The sequence below is a fragment of the Serinus canaria genome, chromosome Z (genome assembly GCF_022539315.1).
Source record: "Serinus canaria isolate serCan28SL12 chromosome Z, serCan2020, whole genome shotgun sequence".
In the NCBI taxonomy this organism is placed as follows: domain Eukaryota; kingdom Metazoa; phylum Chordata; class Aves; order Passeriformes; family Fringillidae; genus Serinus; species Serinus canaria.
In genome coordinates, this window is record NC_066343.1 from 33819614 (window position 1) to 33846488 (window position 26875).

Here is a 26875-nt window from a genome sequence, read left to right on the forward strand (position 1 = left end):
AACTTTTGTGCCATTTGAAGTGTTTGTTATCACAATAAAATTTATTTAAAGTCTTGTCTCACTGAATGAACACCTGATACAAATACCACGGCAGGAGGAAGGATGCTTGGCCATCTCACTCTCATCGCACCAGCACCAGTCCACTGCACTGCACCTGCTGTCAGCTGCCAGGGAGAGCCCTGAAGGCACAGCAGCAAACTGCTTCCACTGAGTGCTCCTACTTCTGAAACCCACTTCTTTTGACACTTCTCAGGAAGGCATAATTGATTACCTTTCAGTTTGCAACACACCAATTAACTCAAACAGCTGAACTGGTTTTCTTCCAGCACAACTAAGGGCATTAAATCCCCTTAGTTTAGAAATATATTTGTATTTTCTTTTGTTTTTCAAAATAGTAAGATTGTATTTAATTCAGGCTAAATATCATGATGCTCTGACAGAAATGTTGCTACTGAGAAATCAGCACTTACATCTGAGGAAAGCTTCCCACATTTTGCATGGTTTTCTGATAAAAGGATCTAAATTAACTATATAGTAATGGGAAAGAAAAGATTTGATTGAAAGATGCCTTCTTAACTTTTGTGCCATAGGGGAGAAAAGGCAGTCACTCAACACACAGAGGAAACAGAGTTTAACAGAATGTTTCGATTACAGTGTGATTAGATGGCAGATCTTACTGCCACTATATATTGCTACAGGCATAAAGCTGGAAAAAATGTACTCTGGCTGCCTACGGCAGGTGTGATTTTCATCATATCAGTTGGGTAACTGGAGAGAGACCCATTTTCTAGGCCAATTCTCCCAAATGCATCAATGTGAAAACAGAGATTTCTCTACAGCTATTTTCCTCTTTTTTTATTTGCCTCTCTTTCTTTCTCAGTTTTGTGCTAGAGCCCTTTTCCTCCTTTTTTTTTTTTTTTTTTTTTTTTTTTTTTTTTTTTTTTTTGTGTGTGTGTGTGTGTCTGCATAAGTAAGGCTCTTAATACCTCAGTTCAAATTGTACATGTTGTACCTCTCTGTGCATTTATGATAAAGGTAATTCCCAGATTTGGAGACTCTACAAGTTTGAGCAAAAGAGGTAGCCCAAAAGATAAGAGAAATACTGTCCAGGAGATGGAAACCAACACAGTCCTGTTTCCCTTTATTATACTGTGCAGAAATTACATAGTATGGACTTACTGAATGTCTCCCCTGCAAGAATACTTTAGTCATTTGACATTTTACCATACATCAGGGAATCCACGTGATAGAAAGTCTAAGAAACTAGAATACACAGGTTACAGAATTCATGGAACTTCATACTGTTCTCTTATTGATAGTCCATCTTAGTCATATTTCAACCTATATGCATACTTTGTTTTCTTTTGTACTTTTGGCACAGTCTGAGGTATCTCTTCCCTTTGGAAATCTGGGAGTAGCATTCAGAATGGATACTAACATCCATTCCAACTTCAGGAAAATGTTCTCCTACACCATTGTCAATGTTATTTGATATCAGTGGGCATGTTTGGTTTAGGAATGAAAAGGCAGGTGTTTGGGTGCAGGCCTGTGCAGACACTCATGCCATGTTGTGGCAAAATCTGTCTGGCAGTGCAGCTGGACGTGCAGAACTGCACCTTCCCCAAGGATGAATCAGATAGGCTGATGGCAAAATGATAAAAAACCTCTGTAACCTCACACATACATTTTCTGGGATGTGAACAGCAGCTGAATTTAATTTTTGAGGTGACTTATATAGTCTGTCTTGACCTGAGAGTTTTCTGAAAGACTCACAACTCTGCTAGCAGTTAGTGGGATTCTTGTTATAGGAGAAACTAAGCATGGTTTTCCAAGCACATCAGCTAGAACTGTTGTGAGCCCCACCTCTTTTAACCAGTACTGTGGACATGAAATAAACACCTCTACTCATCACTGTCTGACATCCCAGTTGCAAGTTCAAAGCATATGCTTCAGGCTTACAGTCACTGTTCAGATGCTGAGGGCGGTTGTTTTCTTCTCATGAATATGAATATCCTGTTCGAAATAAATGTTGGCAATCTCTAGTGGACTAGGACGGAAAACAATTCCAAATTAATCTAGCAGGTTGTCAAGAGATCAAAAATACCATCAGTGTATGAGCTGGTGCAACTTACTGCAAGTTACATAAACCAGGAAGGCATTTTAATGGAGTGATTGATGGCACAGCAAATACTACTGCAAGAGGCTTTTAGAATTAACCCACCATTCAGGTTACCTTTCCATCAGCTGAGTAAGATTCTATTCACCTACCTAACATTAAATAATTAAAATTCAATAGCTACAATAAACAGTGTAGGAGAAGAAAAACAAAATCAAAGTATAAGATGGGCTGTATTTTGTAGGGTGGACTGCCTTTATACTGTGGGAAAGCCCCTAGTATAAAGAAAAAGTACCCAAACACACACAGCCCTCTGTTAAGACCTGAGATTTTTTACAAGGTGAAAAAACTGTTCTCACTGATGAGAGTGGTATGTCTTCCACTAAGTCATTCAAGTTGTAAGGTCACTGTCAGACTGAGGTAATTCCCTGTGTTTAAGATACAGGGATCATTTAATGGGTATGACAGAATTGATAGAAAAAAATCACAAAACACCCATGACACTGGATAAACCATCCTATTTTCATTTTTAGAAGTCAGAAATAGAATTATTCTGAAGGTACAGGGAATGATGGTTTCCTTTTGATGCTCCTTTCATTTTGGTGATGGGGCAAAATGGGTTCAAACAGCTTGAGTAAGAAAAAGCAATGGAGGTTTATATTGTTATTAGATGAAGACTTAACAACTTGTCCTTTATCCTCAGTTACCCTAAGTTGGTTTATTGTAGGAACAGGTAGCTGAATAGCAATTAGAATGCGAGCACATCTGGTTTGCAGTTCAGAACAGGGTTGATGCAGTTGCATCAAAAAAAAAAAAAATGAAATTAGTGAAAATTCAACTTTAGTGAAAATGACAATTAAAACAGAAAAAAATGTAGCAGGAAAATTAATTTGAAGAACTAAACCAATGTCAGCTTTCAAGAAGTGCTGGATGGATGCTAAAAAGTCAGAGGAGTTTTTCCCAGACAAATAAATTTCCTTGGAAAATACTTGAACCTAGCAAGAACACTAATGAGATAAGTCTGTAAAACTCTTCGTGCCATTGGCAAAGCACTAGGAATATTAACAGCAACAGCAAGAAAAATTAGGTGTCACAAAGGATTCCACAGTGTTTTCTCCCATTCCAGACTATCCTACTTTTTTCATAGTAGCATGCTGCATAGCCCGTAAAATGCAAAGCCTGCTCTTTACCGTGCCTAATGGAATGCCCCCAATTTCTGGTTAACCCAGCAAAACTGTATTTTCATAAACAGGAAACCAAAGTTAATCCCTGGAGCTTCAGAAATAATAATGATTTTTAAAAGTGTGGAAATATTTATAATTTGTATCACAATAGCAAGTACAGAAGCCAAACAAGTTGTGAGTTGCTTAATACTGGGCAATGTGCAAACATAGCACAAAACCTCACAGAAATATGCAACCTAAACAGACCAGACAGCCAGAGGGTAAGAGAGGAAACAAAGATGCATGCTAAATAATTATAAATTTCCAAAGCCAGAATAAAAACCAAAGGAAGTTACAGAAAATATATTAGAAACCTAATTACCATCAGGGTTCTTGTAAGTGTAAAAAATGCTATTGTTCGTGGAGTTTCATTTCTGTCAGAAAAAAAAGGAGAATGAATGATGGTATGCAGATATATCATTGTAGGCTCACAATGAAGCAACTATATCACTGCAGCTACTTAGCAAAGTTCCTTTCTGACAGAAACAGTACTATTATCTGAGAAAATCCCATTGGATTTCCATTTGGTGAGTTTCTTTTGTTTAGGGATCTTCATTTTATTATGCAGAAAAGCTCTGAGCCACTTTGCCAAGTTCAGGTCTTTACATGTTGAGTGAGAAGTTACTGAGTCAAGAGGACACACATTCTTTTCCATTCTCCCCACAATTTTTTTTGTGAATGGTAAATCTGCCTCACACTACTTGGTGAAAGAGCACCTCAGCTTGTGTTTCAGTTGTCTGGATCTAATTCAGAAAAATAGATATACTAGCTATAAAGCCTTAAGGGAGCACGCATGGTGTATCAGCTTCCACATGGGTAGTTATCAAGCCACATACAGGGACTTGGATGCAGAACACATACAGATTAATAGAGTTTATTGGGACTTCCAGATGGAACTTCTGCCTCTTCTGGAAAAAAATTTTTCCTTACTCTGGCTTGTTCATTAAGAAGAACCAATTAGAAGAAACTGTGGAAAGCGAACATCCTCAGCAGCTTCCTATTTTACCCTAAAAGAAGACAAGGAAGGAGCTAGCCTTTCTGCTCCAGCCCCACCACCCCCATTCACTGGGCTAAGCTCCCCTTAAAACTGGCAGCTGTGATTGCAGTCTCCTTCTACACTGGCCACAAAGAGACCCTTGCAACTGACTGAGCAGTCAGAGCATAGCACATTGCCTCTTGAGCTACATTAACAGACCACACTTCTGGCTCCTTGCCTCTGGCAGCTGCAGAACAGTGCAAATTTGCCTAGGCTGCCACCATGAATCAGAGAATCAGCAATCATTTAGTTTGGAAAAGACCTCCAACATCACAGAGTTCAGCCTTTGACTGATGACCACCTTGCCAACCAGACCATGGCACTGAGTGCCACTCCCAGTGGTGTCCTGAACATCTCCAGGGACGGTTACTCCACTGCCTTCCTGAGCAGTACATTCCAGGGCTTAACAACCTTTTCCATGAAAAAATTCCTTATGAAGGTATGAGGGTAGACAGTTGCCACAGGTGAGAAATGCAGCTATGGTCAACTAATGGAACTCAGTGAGTAGCTATCTTGACGACTTTTAATTGCTGATACATGCTTTCACTGACATGTCCATGCCCACATCAGAAATGGAGGAATCCTGTTGTGCTCATGACTTTTATACCCACACACTACTGTTTAGTATTAATTAGTGTGTGCATTTTATTGCTCATTCGAAAAAGCAGAAAACGCATTTTTAAATTTGGAATTATAAGATAAAATTTATCTTTTAAAATAAATCTTTTATTTTTTTAATAGGTAACATCAATCCCAGTAATGATAGATGTTTCTATCTGGGGTTTTTTTGTGTGTTAACTAGGAAACATTCTGGACCACAGTGTGGGAAGAATGTCATTTACTATGAACGGTTCATATAAATGTTGAGTTATTTCTGCCTGACCATTTCTTTCAGGCTTTGGCATGAGGCCCTGACGAAAGCAGGAAAGGAAGAGGATTCTGAAAGATAAAGTTCTTGTCTATCTTTGGATATGGGAGAAGTAGTTAGTAAAAGTATTCAGTAATACAGGCAAGACTGTCACTGAAGAAAGAAATCAGGAAAATTGTCAGTATTTAGTCAGAAGGACATGAGAGAAATACTTGGAAAGTGGTAAAGGCACCATGACTGCACTTTTGAGGAACTAACCATAATAAAACAGCATAAGAACTGTTGGTCAGAGCACATTTGTCCAGCACAGTTCAATCTTCTAAAGGCTTGAGTTCACTTGCAAGCATGGCTGGCTCTCTGCACAGTTCATTCTCACACACAGCACGATTAGTATTTTGTTAGCAACAATGGCAGCTGAATATGTACCATTACTGCCAGAAGAAGCCTGGCACAAGACTGTCCTCTGACAAGCATTTGGCATATGCTTTCACAATGCAGATGAATCTTATGACTCTGCTGCTAGACCTGGTCTGAAGGGGCTAGCATCTTACAGGTTTATGCTGCTGGCTACACAATGTCACTTTGGGCACACCAGTGTCTGCAGAGACACTTGACAGTGGAGAGGCCTGAAACTCTGAAGTGGTACCAGAAGCATCTAACACAGCTGGCTGTGGATGCACTTGACATATCTCTGTTACTTGAGAGGTATTGCTGTGGGGAACAGCTGAAACTGTGTGTTATCACAGTACTTGATGAAAATGTCACAACTCCTTAGAATATAATGGTACTACTAATGTAGGCAGTCCTTCGGGATATCATTACTGTACAAGAAGTTTTGGCCAAATATGTTGTTTCTGCAATTCATCTGCTCCTGCATTAAATGTAACCAAAAAACCTGGAAGTTCTTACATCACATACCTTAAATGTACAATATTGAAACAATACATTGCATGGTGTTCCCTTTATTGGTTCATATGCTTATGAAGCATATATTTCTGCTGATGTTTTACGTGTAAATAAGCTTACTCTCAACACTTCCGTGTAAGTAAACATTATTTTCTGCAGAAATTCAACAAAATTTATTTTAGCATGTCTTTTTCAACATTGCTTTGCTCTTTCTCACAATAGTTTCTTATGAGTGGAGTCCAATAAAAACAGAGTCTGTGAGACTAACTGGATCTGCACCAAACTAACTAACTGGATCTGCACCAAAATTCTAGATTAAGTTTCTGGTTTTACCACATACTATATATATATATATATATATTATATATATATATATAACCTGGGGCAAGCTATACTGTCTCTTTATCTCTCATCTTGAAAGCAGGAATAAGAATAGTTTCCCTACGTAACAGGATTCTTATGAAGCAAAATCCATGAACAGTAATGATCATCTTCAGCAGAATGGAAATAACAATTGCAGCTGTTCTTTGGGGGTATAAAATAAGGCCAAGTGCTATGTCCTGCACTTGGGTCTCAGCAAACCCCTGCAGCACAGGCTGAGGGAGACAGATGCTTGGCAAAAAGGGACCTGGGGGTGCTGGTTGAGAGCCAGTTCAGTGTGAGCCACTGAGTGCCCAGGTGGCCAAGAAGGCCAGTGGCATCTTGCTTGGCCTGAACCAAGAGCAGTGTGGCCAGCAGCACAAGGGACATGATCATCCTCCTGTACTTGGCATTGCTGAGGCCAAGTTGAGTCTGGTTCTGAGCCACTCACTTTAAAAAGGACATTGAGCTGCTGGAGGAAAGGCCAACAAGGCTCAGGAAGGTCTAGCAAACATCTCTTATGAGGAATGGCTGAGGGAGCTGGGTTTGTTTAGTCACAAGAAGAGCAGGCTCAGGGGAGACCTCATTGCTCTCCACAACTCCCTGAAAGGAGGCTGTAGTGAGCTGGGGGTTGCTCACTTCTACTGTTCCTGCAGTGAGAGGATCAGAGGAAATGGCCTACAGCTGAGACAGAAAATCAGATTAGATATTAGAAAATTTTTTTCACTGTTAGGGCATGTCAGGCATTGGAATAGGTTGCCCTGGGAGGTGATGGAGTCACCATCTCTTGAGGTGTTTAAGAGGCATCTGGATTCGGTGCTGGGTGATGTTGGCTTAGTGGTTCAGGGGTTACAATGGTAGTGCTGGGTTGATGGTTGGACTTGACAATCTTAGAGGTCTCTTCCAGCTTGATGGTTCTAGGGTTCTAAATAAGGGTATTCATCTTCTAAACACACACAGCAAAAACACCATCTGCAGGGCACTGGGCTGAAACTGGTTTTTGGTGACTGACTCTTGAATGGAAGATGAGCGTCAGGTCATGCCTGATGGAGGCACTTCTCACACTATGTCCTTCTGAAGGCAAATTAGACATAAGGTGGGCACATTGGTGGGCACAAAGCCCTCTCAGAAAAACATCCAAAATTGTAAAAACACAGCCTGGAGAAATAATAAAACATAAATATGTTGACAATAAAAAAAAGAGTATCTGGCACATTTTTCACTTTAACTCATGCCACCGAATGAGTGGCTTGATGTGCAAAACCAGTCATGCACAGGAGAGATGGCAGACTAACTCTGTAAAGAACCATGGCTTGGCAGCAACACGGTGTCACCAGGTGTAGCTTGCAGCCATACTTCTGCACCTAGCAAGGAATACCTGATATTGCACGCTCATCATGTTTCATATTTGAGTCATGCTTGCCACCTTCAGCCTTTTCCCCTTGTTTTTCACTTTTAAAAGACAACGTATTATTTATTGGAACGGAGCGGAGATCGCTCTCTTCGAGAGTTGCAGTGGCACTATTTTGAATCTGTAAACCAGCTACAGGTGCAGAGCGCCCATGATGATTCACCACCTCTCCGCGAGCAACTGAAGTGACTGCCGGGGGAACGGGGGATGTAGGACGCTGAAATGTTACCGACACGCAGAGTGGACTTGCTGCTGTCAACAGCTGGGGGTCAGAAGACACATCCCCTTCTCATTTCCCTGTCCGACCACAAGCACGCCAGCTTTCGTGACCTGCTTTCCGCTACTCCTTAAGGCCGTGGCCATGCCAGCACATTTTGGCTAGGGAAGGGTCAGCGCCGGGGTTCCGCTGCGGTGGGCAGCGAGCCCCGGGCGATGGCAGCGGAGCGCAGCGGGGCGGGCAGGGAGCGCTGCGGCGCTGGCGGAGGAGGCGGAGGAGGAGCGGGCGGCACAGCGATAGCGCTGACGGGCAGCGGCAGCCGCTCTTTGTCCCCTCCCCTCCCCGGCGCGCCCAGCCCAGCCGGCAGCGCGGAGCGGAGCGGGCCGGCCTGGGGATTCCCTCCCCCGCCGCCGAGGTCGCCATCTTCACCCCCGAGCTCGCCTCGGACGCTGCCGGCCGGGCTCCCGGGGAGCCGCCGGGAGCCTGCGCCGCGCCTTCCCGCTGCATGTGACTGGCGGGCGGTAGCGGCCTCCTCCGCGGATCTTGGCTGCGTCCTCCTCCGCCCCCGGCGCGGCGGGGAGGGGGCGCGGGGCGCCCGGCAGCGGGAGACGGCGGTGCCGGGGCGCGGCGGGCACACAAAGGAGCGGGCGCCGCCGTGGGCAGCGGTGAGTGGTGGGGCAGGGCTGCGGGGATCCCCGCGCTCGCCACCCTGTCCGGTACCTGCCGGTGGGCTGGGCTGCGGCCACTCCCTTTTCCCGGGGGCCCGCTGGGAGCGATGGCGGGGGTTGTGTTGCGCCGCCGCCTGGGACCGCTGGTGTTTTCCGCACCGCCTGCCCCACGGCCGGGCAGCGGCGAGCGAGGGCCGACCGAGGTGCCCGGGGGCGGTGGGGCCGGTGCTGGGCGGGGCGATGCGGGGGAGGCTCCGGCCGCGCCGCCTCGGGAGCGGGCAGTGCCGCGGGCGCGGCGGGTGATGCTCGACAGTAATCCCGCTTGACGCTCGGACAAAGAGGCGAGAGCCACAAATTTTGTGGTGGGCGAGTAAAAAAAAGGGGGCTTGGGTTTCCTGGGTTTTGTGGTTCTTGTTTTTTAGATTTTTTGGTTTGTTGTGAGACTTTTGGCGGGTGGGCTGGGAAGGTTTTTTTGGTTCTTTTATAGTGCCGTGCGCCCCCGCCCCGTCTCCCGAGCGTGCGACGGGAGGGCAGGTGCCGCGGCGGGCAGCGGGGCCTGGGGTCGGGCTGTGCCTGGCACAGGGCGTGGTGCCGCGGCGGGGATGCCGCGACGCCTCCGTCCCTCCCATCCGCGCCCCGAGCGGCGTGCGGAGCCCCGCGGGGCCGCGGGAGGAGTGCAGGGCCCTCCCGGCAGGGGAGGGAGGGAGCTGGGGTGCGGCGGCGATGATTTTCGTGCGCATCTAGAGAGGTAAATTAGCGTTTAACAGCTGTTATTTGAAATGTGGTGCTTATCTGCTGGGGTGAGCGTGTGGTTTTCAGGCAGATATTTATTCCGTGTGTGTGACCCTGTTCGCTTACCAGAATTATAACTTTTCCGTAGGAGAACGTGAGGCCCTGTGGCATTTAACTCTGAAGCTGGATATGCATTAAACTGTAAGTTTTCCAGTTTTGTTTCTGAACTTGGATTGATGAATGGAGTGATTATTTCATGTCTGTGAGAGAAAAACTTGAGAAGTAATTTAAGCAAAACCCTAGGCAGACTTTTCCCATGCCTGTTGCATGTATATGTCTCTCCTAGACTGCAATAACTGGTTAAAAATAAAAAAGTAAAGGATATCTGGGAAAAAGTGATGCCTGAAGTTCTTGCTTTAGGTATACTTATTGTGGTGGATCTTACTTAATCCTCCACAGCTGACAGTCACCTTTTAGACTTAAATCAGTGTATAGGAAATATCGGTAAGTGTAATACTAGTGTGTTTCCCTACATTTGTCTGAAATAACTGAGATGAGATGCTGCTTTTTCCTCACTCATAAGGAATGTTTAGTCAAATGTTTGACTTAGGTGATCTAATTAATAGCATCTCATTGAAGGTATGGATATATTTCTGAGGGGTTTTTTTAACAGTGTTACAATTTAGATATATTTCTGAGATTTTTTTTATAGTGTTAAAATATAGATGTATTTTTGAAAGATGTATTCAAATTTCCACTGTAATACTGTAAATGGGGTTTTTTGAAGGGTAAAAAGGACTGTTGTAGATGAAGTTGCAGGAAGTGATCAAACAAATGACTACAACCACTAATGAAATACGTAGCAGATCAAATAAGCAATGAGATAATTCACTGTACAAACTTAGTATATACATAAACTTCATTGTATGTCAATAGCTAGATCACTGCTCTTTTAAATTTAGGTTCTCCCATTAGCTTGAGTGAGAAGCTGGAACCTGGATATAACTGTCTGGGCACCAAAAGTGATTTTGCTAACAATATGAGTTATTCTGTGTTCAAGACAGTTCCTGGTGAATTTTTTCTATATCTAGGCCAGAGTTGTATAGCTTGCAAATTACATCACACAGTCCATGTAATTTATATGGCATTTGTGTACCAGAGGAACAAAAAACTCTGAAATTGTTTTTATATGTAGCTTGGACTGAAATATTGCACTTAAATTATCTTTTGTTCTGTTTTGCAAAAAAAAATTGTCAATTTACTTGTGCTGCCGTATAACCACAAAAAATTAATTTCTTTTGAAGCCTGCTGGTAATTCTGATGCTGTGAGTGTTTTGGAGGTTCTGTAGTGGCTTGGCGTGCAGTGTGGTTGTCTGTGGAAAGTCTTAAGGACATGGTGGCAGATCACAGTAGGGAAAAGACAGAAATGTTTCAAAAATCCCATCAAGTAAAAAAAAACCAACAAAACAAAAAAAACCCCACCAACAACAAAAAAAACCTTGAGTTGATTTAGAAACAGGAAAAGGAGTAAAGGAGGCGAGAAATTTAGTATGTGTTCCAACTTTCTGTATGTTTTACTATGTGTTTTTTAACCTGTATATCAGAGGTTTCATTGCAGTGATAAAACATTAACCCTAAAATGGCTTCATAAAATCAGATCATGTGCCATAGAGCTGTTACAGTAAACAAGAAGGATTAAATATGTCTCATTTCATCTCTTTGCCCAACAAGAAGTTTCCTTTCTAGGAGTAATGGTTGTTGGTGGTGAAACAGTGCTACTCAACAGTTGTTGCTGTTATTGACTGTCCACTGCAGAGGGGTCCATGTAACACCCATTAAATTGAGCAAGCTTGCACAAACCCTGAAGATACTTGTGCCAGACCTTTTGACCCTGAGGTGGGGGTGAAGGGGCATCTTTTTTTGCCTCTTGAGTTTCTTCTCACTAGTATTGCAGTGCACTGTTAGAAAAATACTTTTTCCTTTACACCACAGACAAGGAGAACATACTTCATTCTGTGATATATCTTCGAGGTGACAGTTTCCTGAAGTTCAGGATTATTTTTTCAAACTATTAGGAATAGTACTGAGATACTGCTCTTCTTAATGTGATTTATTAAATGACTCAATAATGGAAAAAAAGAACCCTGGTGTGGAAGTACTCCCTTGAGATACTGCCCCTGTTGAATTCTTCTTATTGTTGTTACTTAATTTTCAGTGAACTTAGCTTGACAAATTAAATGTAAACTTAGCATACCATAGTGCTGAAGAAAATCTTGTGCCTCTGTTTTGCATACTCCGTCATGTTTGGTTTTAGAAATCCACGGAGTTCTGGTCAGTGTCAGTGAGTGCTTGGAGAGAATTCAAATGAGACTAATTTTCACTTTTGAGTGATCTACTTTGCCTATTCAGATCAGTTTTCAGCAACTCAGTTGCAGCTCTTGATTGCACTTGACAGTGCAATCAAGAGCTGAGTCCAGGTATGAATAGCAGTTTATCGTGTAATTCATTAGTGCAATGTGTGTATTTCCCAGCTATGATTCTAGCAAGCATTACAGACTGTTGCCTTATGTAAACACTTATCTTTGGTCACCGCCTTACCCCTGGGTGTGTGTTTCTCGTTCTACGCCTCTGTGTGCCTGTAGATAAAGTGGATGAGGGCTAGTGTGGCCCTTGTTCCTCGTGCCATATTCATTAAAATGTGTTAGTTGCTATCAAACTGTTTAGTATTAGTCATCTTGTGTCTCCTAGTTTTAATACTGGCCTTCTGATGTAGCAACTAAAAGAGTTTTGGAGGAACTGAAGGTGTTGTGAAAGTGTTTGTCACTGTTTTCATACTTTAGAAGTGGGAGAATCGCTTTCTAATGTGTTCTGAATGATTGTAGACAATTGACTGCTGAAACATGAATGCCTGTCTCCCAATCCAATTTTATCAATGCTCAGAGTATACTTAGCAGGGTTGACATGAAGGAGTTTTTTTTAATATTATAGCTGCTGTATTACTTTGGTGTTAAAAAGGACTGAAGCAAAGTGTATATCGCTGCACAAATAAATTATTTTATTTTTTGAATAGACTAGATGTGGATGTGCTAGAAAAGCAGGCACATGGTGTTCTTTTCTGTAGCCAAGCCTAGGAGGAAAATGAAGGAGAGAGGGGGAGGAGGAATGCTGCTCTGAAGGCTGCAGATCTTGAGATGGGTGGATTGGATTAATTTTTCTTTAAAGAAAATCAGTTGATCTGAAGAGAGGCTTTTGAGCATTCACAGTCACTTAAAGGTTTCATGTTATTTTCATGATGAAGCAAGTCTGTCTTGCATGATGAGTGTCTCATTTTATTGTATGACTAGCAATGATGAGGAATGATGATGAATTGAAGGCAATGGCAACCTGAAGCAATTGAAGGTGGGAAAAAGAGCAATCAAACAGCTGCAGTGAATGTGTTTAAGTGGTGGCTTCACATGAAGGGTAGATTGAACAGGAAGTTTAGCAGTGAGAAAGCTGCCTATTAGTACCAAAGTGAATGTAGGAAAATCAGGCTGGTGAGCGTCCTACAAGAGGGTCTTGGCTCAGTGCCCGTTACATAGATGGGTAACTCTGCCTGAGGACTCCTTTGGTCTTTCTCAAATGGAATGTTTTGTGTGTGCTTAGAAGTGGATGTGCAAGATGAAATTACCAGACCAAGTTATAAGAGGAGCAGTAGTTTCTGTTGACTGCTTCACCTCAGCAGCAAGGGGAAGAAGAGCTGCCTTGTCCTTACAGAAGACAAAGTTAAGGGAGTGCAGACCTCCTTCAAAGCAGTCTTACATATTCTTTGTCAGTTTCACATTAACAGAATGGCTTAGGACAAAGGTGTACATGAAATTGTTGGCAAGTTTTGCAGGCTTCTTCCTGAAGCATAACTGAACTATATTAATTTCCTCTTCTAAGGAAATTTATTTGGTTTTCTGTCCAGTCAAATTTGCAGTATTGGTTGTGAGATGTCAGAGGGAGAGCTGCTGGTGTCACTCTTGGGGATGTCTTGTGCAGGGCTAGGAGTTGGACTTGATTATCCTTGGGGGTCCCTTCCAAGTCAGCATGTTCTGTGATTCTGTCTTACCTTCTGTCTGCACATGTATTAGTGCATGAGTGGTGCATGGGAGAAAGCAAGCTGCTTATAATTGCACTGCCTGAAGGGTAGGAGCTGCTATACAGCTTGCTTCTGTGTTATGGCTAAACTATATACAACAACCAACTGAAATGGGTCTCTCTTGTGTTCAATGGTTTACTTATTTTGCTGATGTTGAAGGTAGGGATCATGTTATAGGCTGACATCTAGTCCTGTCAAAGCTCTGTTCAATTGCAGTTCCCCGAGCCCTTGATCTGATACCATAGTTATTAGAAAACAGTTACCTCAGTTGTTCTCTGGACAGAGTTTGAGTCCTTTCCCCACCATACATAAATTGTAACAGACATGTGCTGGCCTGTGATGAGGTTTTTTTGCATTGCATTAACCAGTGCCTCTGTGTTGGGGAAGAGGTGCTGGAGGAGAAATTGCAGTTTATAGAAAAGGAGAAACTTTGATATCAAAAGTAAGGGGCTTGTAATGCTGGGAGGGTATTGCACATGGAGTTGACCTCTCTGATCTAATAACTTTTCACAGCTAAACAGAGTGCTTTTAGTTGCACTTTAGGCAAGCAGGGATAAAATATTTTAAGTGTCTCTGTCCATTTAGGCTAAAAGAGAGAGAGCTATTTGTTTTATCAGTATATGAGCAGTACAAGGGCAAAACTGTACATGACCCAAGTAACTGATTACAGACTGCATCATGGTTCGCTGGGTATTTTGGTATCTTGTACTTTTTTACAAATCTCTGTACAACTCAACCTGTTTTTTTCTAACTGTATGTGCCTTGAACCTTATCAGTTATTACAAAGAGTTCAAAAATGTTTCGTTACAAAAACTTTCTTTTCACAGAATAGAAAGTATGTTGTCACCAAAGCCTCCCCAGTTAAAGTCTCAGTTGTCCTCATAGAAAAAAATAAATGTGTGCCTTCAGAGTGAGATTTGTGAATTCTGTCTTAAAATTAGTACCTTTCCTGTCTTTAAGTTCTTGCTTATCGTTGTATGGGCTTTATATACTTTTCCCATGCTTCATTTTTGGAATGGGGCCTTTAATCATCTTTTTTGTACTCACTCACTGAATTTGGAGACCGACTGTTTAAATCTCTTACAAAAATAGGACTTTTCTAATTTGCAGCTGTCTTCCTTGTCAAAACAGTCATGCTGCTTAGTACTGAAATATTATATGCAGAAAGTGTCTTGTTACATTTATTGGTTGCTTTTATCTTACAGCTCATATTCAGCAAGTCTTGTGCTGTCTGATAACACCTCTTTTAATTGGCCCCATGTGATGCAGCTATTAGCATCAAATACCAGTTGCTAGAGGAATTCCACCTACTCCTTTAAAGCTTCCTGAGAACAATTTTTCACTTGAGCTCAACTACCTATTTCTTCTCTTAACCCTTCAAGTATGGTATCTTGCCTGGGTACATTTGCACTGAAGTTGTTTTCTAGTAAGCTGAGTTTTATAAGGTTTGTTCTGCCTTGATATAGTTAAAAAAACCTAAAATTGATGTGAGAATGTAGTTTCAAGTTCAGTAGTCCTGTTCACTTGAACTGTATAAACAGATTATGAGATACAGTAGGAGCCGTTTTCTCCAGCCATAATTAAGTATAAGTATTTCAGAAATAGGAGTTTACCCATTTTATTTGGTGTAGACATGTTCAAAAAGTCAGTGTATAGTGAACTGGAAGAAAGGCTAAAAATGCGTATTTTACATAACATCTAATTTTTAAGGGGAGGAAAAAGGAATCAGGGAGTAGTCTTCACCAAATTACACCGAAGCGTTATTTTTGGTATTTCATGCACTCCTTGCTCATCTGATTTTTTTGGTTTTGTCCTCAAGCATATGGAGGAATAATTTGCAGAGGTAATAGAAAACTAAGCTTTGATGCATTCTGTTATTTTATTTCTTTTTGGTTGGTTGGTTTTGTCCTCTCAAAAATTCATCTTGCACAAATGTTTAGGTGGTGTGCTCACTGTAGGAGCATGTCACTGGTAGAGCCAGGGTTTGCTACGTAATCAAGTCTTTATTTCAGTGTTGAAATAGGGATTTTTTTAAAGGATAAATCTAGGTCTGTTCAGCTCTGCTATTTCTTGTAATTGAACCAGGTTTTGTTCTAAGCCGTCTTGTAAATGGCAAAGCCTTGTAGTACTCTTCAAAAATCTTAGTTCAACTTGAGACTGGCAAATTCACTGAGGTGACTTTGAAGTGGCAGTATATCAGTATAGACAGTTTCACATGTGGACCATCCTCTAGGGTCTGCTGTATCCAAGCTTCCTGTAAGCTTTTTCTGTAGAAGAACCTCTAAATCCCTGCGCTGGTGCCTTTACTTTCCAAGAATGATTGCTAAGTGGCTCTTCCACTTAGCACAGGCTTTTCCTAGGAAGTCATCAGGAGCCGTGACTCTTTTCAGCTGTCAGCATTGCAGGTCAAGCCCTGGCTATGATTGAATTAGTGGTGAAGCTTTCACTGAGATCCTAAATTCCTTACAATTCAAAGTCTGCAGAGCAAGTTAGCTGCATCTCTGCAGGAATGCATTTGCAGGAGTGATACTGGCCATCAACCAGCAGTTAGCAGTTATGGTGGAGTTGTAGTTCTTGTATTTCTTCAGTGGAATTGCAGATAGTTGTATCCAGAGGTGCTTACAAACCAAAGTGTGACTGTCAGTTTATATACAGAAAAATACAGATACCTGAGCTTGTGGTGGATTTGGTTTTTAATGTGTTTATTATTTGGTTGGGGCACAGTTGTCACCTTTGCTCCCAGTTCTTTGTCCTCTGTGTTGTTAGGATATATATGTATTCACTGTAAGATGATCCTTATTTCTTAGGATTATTTTATTATTATTTAGATCAGTTGAAAATTGTAGTAGATAAAAGGAGACTGAATTAAGAGTGATCCCATTTGGGAGAAACTCACAGCAGGCACAGACCTGTGATAGTCCAAACAAGTGTGCATTTCAGTGAAATAGTATGCAAATTAAGAATTCCATTGAAGAAAATATATTGTTCTGAAAGTGACGCTTCCACAGATCAGATAGGTACTCAAATATTCACAAAGGTAATGGGTGATTCTAGATTATGCTTTTTATACTGTATATATGCTACCTCTTTTTTCAAATTCTTAAAATTTGTTCTTTGTCATTCAAGGACAGAAAGTGTGATCTGAAAGCTTTGTTGCTTTTTTTCTACTGGTTGAGATCATATTCAGATATTCTTGTCAGTGTTCTTCTGTACAGACTGTTTTATCAAACTATTTGTGACTTAATGTCTTTTAAAATGTGGCTTGTGTTTGCATCTATTCAAAGATGCTGAGGTCAAATGCTGTACTGTTCTGAAGTCCCAGGCAGCAAATTTTGCAGATCACCATGGTAATGTGCGTGTGTGCATGTGGGAGAAAGGCTAAAGTTGGAATCTGCATTATCAGAATCTGTTAATATTACATATGCTCAGTGGCACTAGCACTGCTTGTTCTTTGACATGCGTGTTCTTTGACTGCATGTTCTTTGCTCAATTAAAAACAAAGTAATAACATGGAATTAAAAGCCCCTATTGTCTGATTTTTAATCTTTTTTTTTTCCTGTGTCTATGTGTATGTGTGTTTCTGAAACAAATCTACTGAAATAATAAAATATGGGTAATTGTGGAATCTTCTTTGGTTCAGAAAATGGCATATGATGATCTTGTAAAGTTGCAAAGAAGCTCCACAATTTCTTTGTTCCCTCTCTGAGAACTTATGGATAGACTTAAAAGTCATTGTGTTACAGCTAGAGATATCTGCCAAGAACACTTGCTACTGATAGTGCATGTCCTGGTGATGTCTGCCAAATCATTGTGAATGTTAAGTTGCTTAATTTTGGGTAAGCATATTTGGATTCTTTGTACTTGAAATTATTTTCTCACATACAGAATTAGTTCTGAAGTATCCTCAATGCTAGTTTAGTGTTTTTTTTTAAATAAAGAAGAACTGTATTCTGTTCTAAAACTGATTCTTAATTGCCCTTAGTGCTGATTACAGATAAACTTATAAATGCCTATGAATTTGTTGGAAAAGTGGACAAGAGAAAAGTTAAAGCTGACTTTTTTTGTCTCTTTGTTACTGTAGTCTAAATAAACTTGGAAAAATTGGAGACTTGGATGAAGAATGATTTATTTTCCCCCTTTCTATATTGGTTGTCTCAAGCCTTAAAGTAGGAGAACAATGAAGACTGTGAAGGATGTAGAGGGGAACCCATACAGAAAGTGGCTGATGTCACTGAATTTGCTGGGCCTGGAGGAGACTGAGGAGGGGCAGAGACCTCATTGTAGTCCACAACTTCCTTGTGAGGGCTAGAGGAGCAGCATTGATCTCTGTGATGACCAGGATCTAAGGGAATGGTATGAAGCTGCTGTGCTAGGAGATGTTTAAGTTGGATACTAGGAAAGGGTTTTTTACCCAGAGTGTGTTTGGTTCCTGGAAAAGGCTCCCTTAGGAAGTGGTCACAGCACCAAGCCTGACAGAGTCCAGAAGTGTTTGGACAATGCACTTGGGCATATGATATGACACTTGTGTCTGTCCTGTGCAGGGCCAGGAGTGGGATGATGATCTTTGTGGTTCCCTTTCAGTTCAGCACGTTATATGAATCTATGAAATTTTAATTACTTGCAATAACTTACTAGTTTAAAAATACTGACCCACTGCTGTTGAGAATCAAAGGCATTGGTATGGGTTAAAAATGCAGACCAAGTCATTATGACTTCTGTTAGATGGCCTGACAGAGTGGGCTTCTTAACTCTTTCGTTGCATAGGTAAACCTTAGAGCAAAACAACCGAGAAGGATGGGGAGCTGAGGAGCTCTTGCTGCATCAGAGTTCAGATGCGTGAGGAGGTTCACCAGAGCTGCCTTTGGCACCAGTAGAGCAGAGTTATTAGCCTGGCGTGACGTGAACATTCAGGCTGTTCTAAACTTGGGAGGTCATCTGGAGATCTCGGCCATCTGTGTGTGTGCTCACATTTCTTGGTGCATTTTGTTTTTACAATGCTATTCACTTGTTGTACACAATCTGTCATAGTAATAACTCTTATTACTGTGATATTTTCCCTTCAAAATGCCAGGCCTCCTTTGGAGAGTGCAACTGTGGGAAGTGATGGCTTTGACAGTCTTTGCCTTGTGAAAACAAGCAGCTTTTTCAAGGCTGTTTTTGCGGGGGCTGAGCATCACTGTGTATGCAGTGTAGTCATTTGTGTATCTAGTGACTTCTAGGTCCTTTTTTGCATTTTGAGGAGAAAGATACTTCTCATCAACTAGACTTTCTCTCTTTAAATGTCTTTAAAAGACAAGACTTGTGGGTCATTAGGACTTCAGACAGTGAACTGTTGTAATTTTGGGTGGGATTTTTTTTTTCATTCCATCATTCCCTTTGCCTGTTGGCTTCTGTTATGTACAGGATCTGTAGTCCCACACGGATTGATTGTCACCTGGGTGATTCAAAGCAGACAGATTTTTCATATTAGATTTCAAATAAAAACTTCAAGTAAACTGCATCCTTTATCTGATGAATCAGTGAAGTTACTCATGTCAGGTTTTCAAAGTCTGTATTGGCAGGTGTGAAAACAGTACCTGCACTGAAAAGCATGCTACTAAATGCACCTTCCTCCCACTGTGTAGAAAAACATAAAAGCCTTTATGGCAGTAAAATAATCTTGAGATAGAAATATTAGTACACAGATACTTCTTTCACTTTAGAAAGATTTAGCCTCTCAAGCTTTTAATACATACTGAGTTTCTCCATACTCAAAATTCAGTGTGTCTAATGAAAGTGAAATACAAGGTTTCACCCTTTCACCTAGCTGAATTTCTGCGCTTTCTGCTTCTGATCCCAGAGTATCTTTCAGTCTTCTCCCTAGTGTGTTCATACAGTGCTATGTGTTCATCCTCTGTAGCAAGCATGTGTGTCTCTGAGCCAAGCGATTTCATTAGAAAGAGGAGAAATAGGAAAGCCTGATGCCCGTAGAGATAAACATGACCTGGACACCAGTCTTCTGGGTGTCTGACCCCTACTAGTTTCTGGGAGAATTATTTGCCTTTTTTTTCTGACTTGGGGGGTTTTCTGGAGGCCAGCTAGGATAAATACAAACATTATAAAGTATTGAGATGTCTTGGTGGTGCTGTCTTTTAAGGATCTCTTGAGAACAATATCTGAGGTGAGGAAAATGAATTCTGAGGTAAGTTTAAGTAGTCTACTGTCCCAAGTCCTCTTGTAGGGCTAAGTTGGTGAATAGAAGTATCTTTGTCCTAAAGACATACCTAGAGTTTAAACTCCATCTCTAGTTTGTCCTCTGAGGAACTCTGATTTTGAATTTTATATTTCTCTGATAGGAATGGGAAAAACTAAAATGAACCTTTGCAATTTTTTTCAACTTATCTCTAATGTTATATACCGCATGTCTCTTCTGGTGCCAAATATGCACAGGTCTAAACTCACTGATGTTTCACTCACTCCATTCATTATGGTTCTGTTTCATTAATTACTGTACCAATTACAGGCTTCATAGTGAAATAATAAAATATGCTCTGTGGGCTGTCTGTAATTTCCTTTATGTGTGTGAATTTGCCTTTGACTAGAACATAATGAAGATTTTAAACCTGTGTGTATATATGGTGTATGTCTACAGAGATAAAAATGACTTAGGTGCAAAATAAATCATTGGTATTTTTTCCATTTTTGTTTTTAGTAACTTTCAGAATGATGAAAAAGTTCCAAATTAAGACAGTGAAACCCAGTGCAAACTTTAGGGTTTTATTTTCTAATGGATAAAACAGTGAAACTGCTGAAGTTCTCTGTTTTTTTCTTCCAGTGGGCAGGACTGAATGCTTGCAGACTAACTGTTCATGTATTGTAAATTCATGGGCTCTTTAGCTTAAATTTTTTTTTCTTTATGGTATGAATACATCTGTAAAGTTTACAGAGTACATGTGTTGTGTTTTCAAGTTCTGTATCAAATTTCAACCCGTTTTGTATAATTAGAAAACAACTTAGAAAATGTCATGGAGCTACAGTAATGATTTTACTATCTGAATTTGATACTTAGGAATAGTAGTATTAATTGTCTCAATTCTTTTGATGCTTATGATGCTTTTACAGCTCTTCCACTAAGAGATACACTTCCACTTCCACTAAGAAATATAATTCTTTGGCATTGAGGTTCTCTAAAATAATGTCTCTCAGTAGAAGCACTGTACTAATAGATACATTTCACTTTTCTAAGGCCACCCATATCCCATTTTTTCAACCCTATTGATTTGAGTTTTGTCATCTTTGTTTTCATACACAGGTTTTATAGTGAACTCCTCATAAAAGGCAAATGTGACTTGTAAGCTGGGATGGTCTAAGTAAAATAAGACATCATCTGAGCAGATGATATCAAGAATGTGAATAGGACAACAGAATCACCTGTTAATGTGACCTGTTAATCACTAATGCAACATTAGTGATTTTTTGTAACTGGTTAAATCAGTAATGTGATTATTATTTAGAAATACAGGCTTGAAAACAAGGCTTCAGAGAAGCATACAGCTTCAAATTCTCACACAAATGATACCACTTAGACAAATGTTTGTTAGAACTGGATTTTTTAATGAATGTGACGTGGGCAAGTCTGCAGTAAGCTGTCCAGAGTTAATAGAAAGTTGGTCCAGTGGATAAGTAGTGTGTCTTGGCAGTACCTGCAAACAACTACTTTTTCCACTCTGCTGTCATTTAATAGCCTTTCAAGCCAAAAGTCTGCCATATATAGCAATGATTTTGTTAATTAAATTGTCCATTAGGATGTATGTTTAGTCTCCAGGATTCATCCATTTGGGATTCTAAATAGCTGTGACGTGAAGACTTGGAGCCACTGGTCTAGATCATCTCATTTCTGACTGACTTTTTAAGATGTTGCTGTACAAGGAATGGCTTTCATTGTTCTGTCCTGCTGCTCTTACAGCATTGGCCCCAGATTTCTAATGCTGAAGTTTAGGAAAGTCTAGAAGTCTTTTTTTCTTTAAGGAGAGGGGTGGAGAAAGACATCTGACTTAGAGATTGTAAATATATATGTAAATATGGATATTCTTATATCTACTGTTACTTCATTTGTATAACTGTTATTACATATTTAAATTGTTTGTACAGAATTGGTCTCTACATGCTTAGGATGTTGTGTGTGCTATTAATGCGTTCTGTTTGCTAATTTCTCATAATGCAGTTTTCTCTCCGTGAAATTTACCAATATGAATCTTTCTCCACTTTGCTTTCAGTTGTATTTCATTTGGGTGAGGAGGTCTGTGTCTAACTGCAGCTAAAAGAGTTGTTTCTCCTTTCTATGTATCAGATATTGTCCACAGAGTCTTAAACTAGAAGCTAGCTAAATTTCAATGACACTTCTTTTATAAAGTTGGCATCTACTCTAAAAAGATATGATTGCCTTTCTGCTTTTAAGATTTTATTTGCTTCATATTGGACTTTCACAGCTCTTGCCTTGCAATGCCATGCAGACAAGTTTACTCCTTTTCCTTCACAACGTTTTTCTTTTCATTAACCATTTTTCTGCATTTGTAGTCTGTTACACCTGCTCTCGTCTGCCTTAGCTCTTTGTTTCTAGTTCATAATTTCTCTGATGATCTTTTCTGAAAACTACATGGGTAAAGATAAAACCCCCCTAATTTTATTTCTTAAATCTGTCTTATGTCAGTCTGAGAAGAAAGAAAAGACTTGGTTCCCTTGTGTGTGGGCAAGGAAGAGCTCAAATAGGATAAAAAAGCCCCCAGTAATAGTCAGCAAGCAAATGCCTCGCCGTATAATGTGAAGGGTAAAACATTGGGGGTCTCAAGTGTAGAAGGGAGGTGGAATTTTTTGTCTGGGTGTTGTTTTGCTCTGGTTTGGTTATTTGTTTTTTGTTGTTGTTTTTTTTTTTTTTGTTTTGTTTTGTTTTTTTTTTTTTTTTGTTTTGTTTTTTTGTTTTTTGTTTTTTTTTTTTTCTTATTTTAGTAAAATCTGCAAAGCATTGCCCTAACACAGGAAGTGTACAAAATTTCATTTACTACAATGCATTTTATATGCATTTATATTTTACTACCATAAAATATAAATACATATAAAAATAAGGTAAATTTCACTTACCTTATTTTTATATGCGTTTTTATTTTATCACATTTAAAGTATGAACTAGATTGGTGTTTTCAGCTTTCCTCCTGTCTTCTGTCTGTTTTGAAACCCATTTCTGATATATCAGTGCTTTCATGGCTATCATTGCAGGTGGATGCTCTGTGAATACCAGGATGTTCTGGTTTGCTTGGGTTGAGTTTTTTGAATAGAGGTTTAACAGCACTAAATATTTTCCTACTACTTCAAGTAGCAGTGATTCTTCTTTTCACTCAGAGCCAGCTCTTAAGAATGTTTTTCCTTTCTGTTATTGCCTGCAATACTTGTAATCCATCCTTCCTTTAACTGAGAACTGCTGAACTTGGTAGCAGGAGTCATGGATGTGGTTCAGTAGCAAACTTGTTTGCTAAACCTCTCACACTTCATGGCATTTAACTGCTGTGTTGTATGTTTTTATTGGGAACTAGTACAAAACAGTTATTCCCTGAACGACCTGGTATTGCCAGTAATTTGCGATCTGATCGCTAAGAAAGGTTACCTAGCTATAATCTTGCAGAAATAATGTTGGAATATACATACAATTTCCACACACCCCTGATAATATAAATGTCTGACCCTAGCAAAGGAAGCAGTCAAAACTAAGTAGATGGCTGCTATTGTACCCATGCTCCTTATTTACTTCATTTAACTATGTCAAACTTTATTTATTTATGTATTTATTTATTTATTTATAACAGTGTGTAAACATGCTGGGATATCAGGATTAAGAGGACCTGAGTGCACAAGTCACTGAAAGTTTCTTTCAGCAGTGCTGTAAACTAGGTTGTCTTAATTCTTGAAATCATTCACAAGTGGAAGTAGCTCAGTCATTCTGACACCTGCTGTGCTTTGCAAAGGAGAAGCCTTGGAGGAACTCCTGACTCTTCCTCTTGGTAGCTGTTTTCTGCCTGGAACCATGAAGTTACATTGCTCTTCACTGTGAATAGTTTGGATTAGGTGCTGTAACAGAGAGTAACTTAATTCTGGTTTTTTTTTTTTTTTTTTCAGTTTTTCATCGCTCTCTAAAATTGGGGATATCTTCACTGAATAACTTGCTGCTTAAAGAAAGTAACAGAAGTTGGGAAATTCAGGTAGGCAATACTTTCACTTTAAATGTTGATGCAAATATGTATGACAGACCTATAAATACTTATTTTAGTACCAAAACCATCAAGAGCATGATAATAGATTTTGACCTCACTAAGACTGAATGTGGTTTCATGGTACCTCTTGTGAGCTCTAAGCAGGCTCTGATAAGAAGTCCAACAGACTTATGATATTCAAGTTTTCCTTGTATTCATAATAAAAATATATTAATGCTCATATCTAATATGATAGGAGGTCCAGGTACTTTGTAATGCTCAATAAATTTAACAAACTATTTTTTACAAACTATTGTCTTGTTGCCCCAACAGACTCTGGTATTTATGGTATGTGCAGCCACATACAGTTCCATTTCTTTTCCCAATTTTCTTATGAAGGAAAATTCTTGATGCCTTTGCTAATTACATGTATTTCACATTTCATTTCCTTTGTTTAAACTCAGGCTTCTAAACAGATCTCCAATACTTAATTCCTATATAAGATGACAAAATTCTTTTGATGTTCTTTGTGTAATAACTTTCATGGCTTTAATAATTTAGTTTGCAATTCTGTGTAATACAGTGTTTATCCTGGTTTGCTCTGATTTTAAGGATCCATCCAATTTTAATTCGCTATTTCCTAGTTTTCTGTTCAAGTCTTGTGCTTTGGTGTTGTGTTAAATAGTGTTTAGGAATGGCCAGTAGTTTTAATTACCTGAATTTTCCTCCACCAGAATTCTCAGGTATATCTATTCCTGTTTGACTTTGCTCATTGATAATGGTTGGAGCACATTTATGTAGGGTTAATTGCTGTGGATTACATGAGTACAAATGAAACAGTTAAACCCTGAAACTATTTCTTATGACCTCAATTCTACATAGCAATTTTGATTTTAGAAGCTTGTAGTTCTTTAATATTTTTCTTTGCTGTTTTCATATTTTACTGTCTAAAAATCCAAATGAACTGTGTGGAAAAGAGTTCTGTAGGATATCAGTACCTTAGGAAATGTACATAAAAATCACTTACACGTTGTTTCCTCAGAAAGAGATGAAACTTGTGGAACATATTGCAAAAACTCCATATAGTGTTTTGCGGGCTTTGTTGTTGATTTCTTTTTCAGGAACTAAGTGTCTTTCTATTTTACCTTACTCTTTGCTTCTAATCACCATTTATGTAGTATGTAATTCAAGTACCAGTAAAAATTGATGTCTTACCTTAAAAATACTCAAAGTATGTTGAATTTTGTTTAAAAACAGGTAAAATTACATCTTACATTTAAGATACTGGTCAGTGTTACATTTTCTGTTTCATTCTTTCTGTCTCCCTTCCCCCAAGTTCCTTTGAACACTCTGAAGTGTTTTCAGGACGACTGACGATACCAGACTTGTTCGGGCTTATCCTTCATGTTGGGCACTTCCTTTCCATTACCACCTGATCCTTTTAGCTCTGATTTCACTATTACTTGTAAAATGTTTCTGCCAGGGAGTCTGGGGAAGAAAGTCTGCACAGGAATTTACCCTAGAGAAGCATGTGACACAAAGGTGATTGCATTATTAGCATGAGAAACTGCTGTGTAAATGGTATCCAGCACTGGGAGCAGGAGCTGCAGTCTCTGTTGCTGACCCTGCAGCTCCTCTTCTGGCCTGCTGCTTGCTGCTGGGACTCAGAGACATTCCCAGATGTTTTATGTGCCCACCATGTGAAAAAATGTTTGTTGCAGAATGAGAATGGGCTGCCCGACTCTGACAGGAAAGGGGAGAGACAAAGAAATAGTAGCCCAGTTGTAGTAACTAGCCCAACCCTAAGGTAATTTTTAAGTAGTTTTATAAACTGCCAACCCCCAAAAAAATTCACAACCAGAAAAACACTGTCCTGTGAGGGTGGATGGAAGAAGGAAGGCAGGCAGTTGGGTAGCATGTGTAGGGGTGATAAGGATAGGTAAAAGATGATGATGAGGTCTATTTGAAGAAGACAACTCAGAGGAAAAGAAGAGTAATATTTAAAACCAGAGGGAAGTAAGGGCTGTACTGTACTGTACTGTAAGCTGCAGCAGGAGGGCACAGGGATGGATGGCAATTGGTGCAGGAAGGCAGGTGGGGAAGAAGCAGAACTTCTGGAGCAGTGGCTCAGTGAGTGGTGATCCCCACTGGAGCAGGCACAGACAGGAAGCAAAGAGAACTCGCAGTGCAAAAATATGTGTGTGTTTCATTCTTGTGCCAGAAGCAAGTGAAGTGCAATGGGTGTTCCCAACCTGTTGGCTGGCCTTTCTGTACAAGCTCCAGGAGTGTCTGCAGGAAGCTTCAGTCATAGATCAGGAAATGCAGCCTTCCTGACTTGCCTTGCTAGCAGCTCTGAAGTTGATGACGGTAAAATCTCCGTGAAAACTTTATAATGTGGCCTATTCCAGATTAAAAAAAAAAAAAAAAAGGAAAGAAGAAGCCTTAGATCCTAGTATTTTTCTTCATTTTTCTTAAGTTTTTGAAGTTCAGAAATTGAAAGTGTGTAAGATAGTGATGGACAGTGCTCTAGTGCCATTTCCTGCTGCCTCTCTGCTTAGAACCCTGCAAGTTTTCCTTTCCCTGATTCACTGCAGTTGTGTGTGGTGGACTTTGTTCACATGCCAGGGCTTTTGTCCCGTGACTCTGGCCATGTGCTTTGTGGAGGTACTTCCAGTCATGTGAAGGAGAAGTATTTAGGCTTGTGGCTCTTCTTCATAGTATATTCCTCATCTGGCCTCACGATGCTCTTAAACATACACTTTCCAGCTGTTAGGAGAAAAGTCAGTAAAATCTGGGGGAAAAAAAAAAACCTTGTAAATGTTTTTTTCTCAATTTTTCCATTCTCTTATTGCTGAGTCACTAAAGTTCTGGAATGCTGGGGAGAGGGAAAAGATGGGAAAAAACCTCTCTCTTGTGAAGGTAGTGTCAAATCACTTAAGTTTGGCAAGGAAGCCTTTGTTCCATTCATGTCTAGAACTAAAAGCTGCTGCAACAT

General features: G+C 40.2%; 1 protein-coding gene across 8 annotated transcripts in view; it reads left to right on the forward strand.

Moving 5' to 3' along the window:
• Positions 1-8476: 8476 nt before the first annotated feature.
• CDC42SE2 (CDC42 small effector 2) overlaps positions 8477-26875 on the forward strand; it is an 83706-nt gene continuing 65307 nt past the window's right edge. For 4 of the 8 annotated variants that reach the window (XM_050986756.1, XM_050986757.1, XM_050986755.1 and 1 more), the window contains exons 1-3: positions 8477-8802; positions 9686-9738; positions 23807-23889. The gene's annotated coding sequence lies outside the window, so the exon portion shown is untranslated. Of the gene's footprint in view, positions 8803-8984; positions 9009-9058; positions 9168-9418; positions 9554-9685; positions 9739-23806; positions 23890-26875 lie in introns of those variants that run through there. The other 4 variants (XM_030237295.2, XM_018920943.3, XM_009096088.4 and 1 more) reach the window with 4 other exon arrangements.